The sequence below is a fragment of the Ambystoma mexicanum genome, chromosome 6p, assembly GCF_040938575.1.
Source record: "Ambystoma mexicanum isolate Mex_15411 chromosome 6p, UKY_AmexF1_1, whole genome shotgun sequence".
NCBI classification, from domain to species: domain Eukaryota; kingdom Metazoa; phylum Chordata; class Amphibia; order Caudata; family Ambystomatidae; genus Ambystoma; species Ambystoma mexicanum.
In genome coordinates this window covers 1420739626-1420746431 of record NC_090935.1, presented here as the reverse complement: position 1 = coordinate 1420746431, position 6806 = coordinate 1420739626, and positions in this window count along the sequence as shown.

The following is a 6806-nucleotide window of genomic DNA, read 5'->3' as shown; positions in this document are numbered from 1 at the left end:
CTGCACTCAAAATCATTATTATATTAAAAACCGTTTGGTTAATTTCAGGCGGGAATGAGATTTTTTGCAAAGTTTTATACGTGTTATTTTTACTATTGATTGTTTTAAACCTTCCATTCATTTTCCAATTGTATGCTTTTGCTCAATCTATTGCTTATGATTGCTAGTATCCTTCCAATGTTGCTCCCACAAAAATGTGTATTGATGTAGGGATTTTTCACACTTTCAGTGTTTTATTCAGCCATTTTCGAGTGTCAATTGAACCTTGCAAGGTTTCAAATCCGTTTTTCTCTCTTGTTTGAGGAGGGACGGTTGGATTCGAATTCTGTTGCTTATTCCCAATTCATGATTACCTGCTGCTTCCTTGTATCTATTTAGAATTGCTTATTTGTGGGTTGAGGAATATTGCAGGGGGAAATCCGAACTTAAGTGCTATCTTTCCAAACAAGCCAAAAGTGTTCTATTCTCTGGGGATTGCCATCTATGTTGCTAAAGGGTTAATTTAAGTGCATTGTTCACATTCCCATCTGTTATTGTCACTACATTGGTGATTACTGCTCCATATTAAAAAGTATATGTTTGATTTGAATTTTAAATAAATATTACCTTTACCAACCCAGCCTGATTCCTGGTCCATCGGGACCCAGGGTATTTGAAAAAGGGGTGTGATATGAGTGTGAATATTGAACCTACATATATAACAAAATAAGCATTTTGGTTGTGCGCTGCATACTAGGCTGAAACCAGGGTGTATCGCCTGATTGAAATACTTAACAATGCCCAGGGTTTTAGTTGCAGAAGATGTTTGGATCTCTTTGCCGTCAATATCTAATGCTTTGTAGGCTGGGTCCATGCTGCGGAGGGTGGCACGAAAGCAGACAATGAGGATCTTGGGTTTGTCGCAGTTGAGGCATAACTGGTGGGTTGCCATCCAGTTTTGGACAATGTCGTAAACTGAGCTGATGGTTGCAGCGTCAGGGTGGTAGGTGCCTGAGAGGGGAGGAGAATTTGGGTGTTTTCAGCATATGTCATGTAGGATATGCCGAGGGCATCCAGATGACCAAAAAGGGGTTTAGTATAATTGTCATACAGAGTTGGGGAGATGCAGGATCCTTGTGGGACTCCATAGAATACTGGTGTCGATGGGTCAGCATGGTCATCCATGAAGGCACGGGAGGATCAGTCTGCTAGAAATAATCTGATCCAGTCTGTTGCTGCTAGGGAGAGGTATTCTGTTGTAGTGAGGTGGGTGAAGAGTGTCTGCTGGTCGACGAGGTCAAATGCTGACGATAAGTCCAGTATGAGGGGCAGGGCCAGTCTTTGATGTCTAGTTGATTGTTTAGTTCCAGTAAGGTGGTTTCGGTTCTCTGCCTTGGTTGGAAGCCTGATTGGCAGAAGCTCAGGATGTGGTTGTCCTTGAGGTATTGTTGGATTGGGATATATGCTGCGCGGTGGAGGATTTTAAGGATGAAGGGTATGGTGGTGATGGGGCGGTAGTTAGTGGTGATGGTGGGGTCAAGGGAGTTTTTCTTTTAGTAGCTGGAGTATCCAGGCTTCCTTTTAGGGCAGTTGGCACAGTTTGTGTTGCAAAGGAGTGGATGATAGATGTGATAATAGGTGTGAGTGTTTCAGTGCAGTCTTTGATGATAGGGGCCGGTCAGGCATCTCCTTTGCATTGGGAGGGCTTGATGCCTTTGATGATGTTTGTCACTTCGGTTTTCGATACCGGGCGGAAGTCAAATTGGGAGATGGGTCTACTTGTCGTGTGGGTGAGGGGCATGGAGGTGGCTGTTGGTGGTTTGGCGAGGATGGCCAGTTGCTTGGTGCACATTTTTGTCTGGAGGGAGGCGCTATTCCCCGTGAGGGCTTCTTGTACCTTGGTACACCAAGTGTCAGCTATGATGAGGTCTGTGTGAGGGGAGACTGCCAACTCAAGTTCACATAAGATCGCAAAGAGTTTGCAGGTGTTGGATTTTGAGTGGTTTATTCTAGCATTGCAGCTGCTGGCTTTGGCAGTGTGAATAGCTCTTTTGTAGTCTTTGGCTAGGGAGGTCTACTGGGCTTTGGAGACTGTGGAGGGGTCTTTTCTCCATGCTGTTTCAGCAGCATGTTTTTTGGCGCTGGAGGAAAGGAGCTCATGGGTGAACCAGGTATTGTTTTTTAATGCTTACTTGGCTTTGTGCTTTTTTTGCGGGGCTAGTGTCGACAGCTAGAGCAATGGTGTCGTCCTACAGTTGGACCAGAGACTCTGGGTTCGTGTTGGATGGAATTGTGAGGGCTGAGAAGAGGGCTGTGAGGCGGTCCTTGTTCAGGTTTTTCGTGCAGTGGGCTAAGGCTTCAGGTTTCATTGAGTGACAGGAGCTGGGACTCTTGTTGGAGAGGTCGAATGTGATGGTGTGGTGGTGAGGCCGGGCAGGTTGCAGTTGAGGTCGGCAATCCAATCATGGGTGTGGCATTGGATGTGGGTGGGTTCAGGGGTTCACTGAGCAAAGCCAGTGTAGCGGAGGGCTGTGGCTAGGCTTTTTGCATGTGGATCTGTGGGGTCATTGAGGCCAAGATTGAGGTCCCCCAGGATTAGGTTTTTAGAGCTGGGCTCGACAGTGGAAAGATAAGCATGAGGTCTTCCTCCATGGAGGAGATGGGGCCTGGTGGGCGATAACTGCAGTGGAGATTGACGGTGTTGGTAGGTGAGAGTATATTTGGCAGACCTTATTTTGCAGTTTCGGATAGGGTTGGACTTGGTGGGCCTGATGGTGATGGTATTTTTGTACATCAGAGAGACTCCACTGCCTCTACTGGGGGCTGGGGGCTCCGTCAGTGCACATGATGGCGTATACTTGGGGGGGGGGGGGGGGGGGGGTGATGGCCAGAGCAGGGCCTGCTGCAGGGTGAAGCCATGTTTCAGATATGGCAAGCAGGTCGGAGTCGAGGTAGCCGTAAATGTCAGGTGCGTGAGCAGGGACCAATCTAGCATTGATTAGAGCGCATTACAGAGGTTTGTTTGGGGAGGCCGCTGGGAGCATTGTGGGGGGTGAGCAGGTGAAGATTTTTCAAGAGGGTGGGGGGCCAGGTGCTCAAGCGGAGGTTTCTAGAGTGGATGTACAGTGGAGCTGAGGGGTGGGGGGGGCGGTGTGGGCCGATTGTGGGTGAGGGGTCTTCAGGTACAGAGCTGGAGAGGCTGGTTCCAGATAGATATCGAGGGAGGAGGGAGCTCTGGCATCTGCAGATTTCGAAACAGGTGTTTTCCTGCGATTAGTGGGCCTGGGCAGGGCACAGATGCAGGGCCTAAGTGCAAATGGCACGATTGCACTTACCCGATGTAGTGGGCCTGAGCGGGTGTGATGCTGGAAATGCATCGGAGGGACAGGGCCTCCGTATCCTTGTCCTTTACTGCTTTTTATTGTGTGTTCTGTCGTGTTTTCCGCGCAGGAGTTCATGGGGGACTCCTGGCGGTGCAGCTCTCTTTCTTTGGTTTGGTGAACGGACCCATGGGATACCCTTATGGCACCCATGGGTGGAGGTACAACCCTGTGCCCCTAGTGTATGTTTTTGGCCACCTGTGGGTGGCCCACAGAGCAAGGTATGGGCTGGTGGCAACTCCATGCTGAATTTGACAGGTGCGGGGAGTATCCTCCATTTTGGGATACCCCAGCCCTGCCATTGGGATCAGTTGATTCCTGATGGAAAACAAGATGGCCCCGGTGGTCTCTTGCTTTCTATTACCCATTACCTTGTTTTCCCAAAGTCCTGGGAAGCCCTGACTCTGTCCCTTCCCCCTGACTGGCTGTTGGATGGAAGTGCCATATATGGTGTTGTGAAGGCCCAGTCAGACTAGCTGGAGCCTTCCCGGTGATTTATGTTGTGGGTACCTCCTGTGGGTGGGACTGGGTGAATAGAGTGTGTGACGAATATGCATTCTGTGTTGTGGGTGTCTAGTATCTGCTGGTTGACACAATGACTGAGACAACCCTGCCCGAAACCGGTATGAATGCAGCTTGGAGTGTTGAATGGCTCGGTACTTGTCCCAATACACATAACTTGTTGCGAGTGTCTGGAGAGAAGTGAATGGCCTGAATACCTCGTATGCCTGATTGGCGGCTGCCTGCCTGCATGAATGAATGCCCATAGTCGTGATTGGATGCTTGAGTGTGACCCAGCGGAATGAATGGGAGATCAACAGTATATCTGGGGACCTCTCAATGCTAGGAATCGTGTTCAGAAGCTGAAGTCCACTACGACGAGTAACTGGATTAACTGACGCTTGACCTTGAAGCCCTACTGGACGAGAAGAATTGCTGTTGCTCTCCTTCACAATCTGAAAGCTGTTGTGCCTCCAAGGACTGACCCAGAGCGGACCTGGTAAGGCGCCCTCTTCCCGAGCTACGAGGGACCATCGTGCACAGCTGATCTTTGCCAACGCTCCCTGGTAGACAGACCTATGACAGGCTGCCGACCCGATACGGGGACTGCTGTGGAACTCCAAGGAGAAGCACTTGGACTGTTGTCCGCCACTGTCGACGACCGCCATCGCCGACCGGAGCCGCCGTGCTCCCGTTTAACTAAGAACTTCCATTGATCATCGGACGTTCTCGTCTGCATCATCACCCGCTTCTCTCCCGCTGGAGAAGGCCCGACCATCGACGCGCCGAGGAGTATCCACCGGTGGGTTTCCTGCCACCTACAGACAGCAGAGACGCTGACGACTCGACGCCCTTGCTGGGCCACAGTTCTTCATCATCTCTTTGCGGTCCAGAACTATTGTCTTCGAGGTGCCCCGCACGCCTCTTCCTTGCAGGATGCCAACGCTGTCGTCGACGAGCACCGCTAGGAACGAAGCGGCCACTTCCCGGCCATAGTTCACCCGGTTCACCGTCAGAAGTTCAACGACCCGTGACTCCTGCCTTTAATGGAGGGCACTCAAGAAAGGCCGTCGATTCCCCCGACACCGAACGCCAAGTTCCCCGACACCTCTCGACGATCCGTGGCTCCCGCCTGAAAGGGAGGCACTCAAGAAGGATCGGTCGGTGCATCGTCGGAGAACTCTACTCCACCAGGTACATTGGGGGGGTAAAACCTTAATAGGAAGAAGACTATTGAACATTTGGACTGGGCTTGTGCTATATATCTTTATTTACAGGTTGCCCATGTGGGGGGGATCTCCACACAGAACTGTGCCTAGCGGTAGGGGTCAGCATTCTGCCTATTGTTTCAACCATCTTACGTTCCTTCCTAGCTCTATTGCTGGTTTACACGTTATTGATCTGTGTGACATTTTAACCGTACAGTTGATGCACTTTAATGAGACTCTAGACGTGTATATATTTATCATTATTGACTTCCAAGTACAAAGTGCGTTATTGTGATCGTATACATACCTTTGAATATTAATTATATAAAGACTGTTTTCAGTAATACAGTGTGTGGACATTCCTTTGTGGGGGTTCGGGGACTACACTGTACTTAAGAACCAGCCCGCATCACCTCCTGAGAAGCTAGGCCTTGATTGCTCGTCCATTGCTACCAAATAGAGAATCTTGGCTGGGGTCCGCTGTGCCTCTCCTCTACCATATAGAGAGCAGAAGTACAGACACCCCCTACCGGTCTTCACAGCAGGAGTCGGGTGCAGCTCATGGTGAGAGATGCGGGGCCTGGGTGCAAGCGGCATGATTGCACTTACCTGCTGTTGTGAGCCTGAGCAGGAGTCGGGCGCAGCTCGAGGCACGGGACCTGGGAGCAAGTGGCTCGATTGCGCTTACCTTTTGTAGCGGGCCTGAGCAGGAGTCGGGCGCAGCTCAGGGTGCAAAATGCAGGGCCTAGGTGCAAGTGGTGCAATTGCACTTACCTGATGTAGCAGGCCCGAGCAGAGCTAGGGGTGCAAGATGCAGGACCTAGGTGCATCAACACCTATTTTATTTCACAGAATAGGCCCTAACCCTTCCTGACAGGAACATTCTGCTTATTTTGTGAACTAGGCAATGCAGGCTTACCACCTCACTATACCAGCTTTGGATTGTCCCTTTCAAGTGCCATTAGGCCAACAGCCACAGGGATGAAAAGATGAAATTGCTTTTGTACACTCAATATAATGCTTCGAGGTTGTTGATTTTTTAAGTCCAGGAGGAATTGCCAAGAAATGTTGGAAGAATAATTAAGGTTAATATGAAGAGTGTCAATTTCGAAGTACATTTCAGGTTGGTCCATAGGACTACCTTATTCTTGAGGAATTGTTTTCTTTAACCACCACAACCTGGATCTCACCAATCCTTGCAGAAAAGACAGCAACCTGAAATGCTCTTTTCAGGACACACATCTGAGCCTAGCCTTAAACACTGGTTTTAAAGGATCACCCATTAGTTTTGAGATCACAGTGCTTAGCACTTTAATGCTGGTGTAGTTTTTATAAGACAGTAAATACCCCCTATGCCAAAGCCGTTGTCTTGATAGACAATGTCTGGACTAGGACTCAAAGTGTCCTTGAAGACCCTTAAAAGAATAATGACAACACGCCTGGCTGGTGAGTAAAATATGTGATTGCTGCCAAGTGTACTGTGAATGAACAGTAAACTAGGCCATCTTTTGCCAGAACTAGTAAATGCAGCAAACGTTAATAGGTAAACGGGTAGACCAATTGTACACAGAACCATTAACAAAACCTTTTCCATTTCTTGTCATAGTAGCGCTTAGAAGGGGCCCTTGCAACAGCTGAACATCCCAGCACTCTTTTGTGGAATGGTGAAAGGTCCAAACTCACAGAACTCAGTAGTTGTGCTCTGGTTTACGATAGAGAATTTTCACTGGTACCTAAT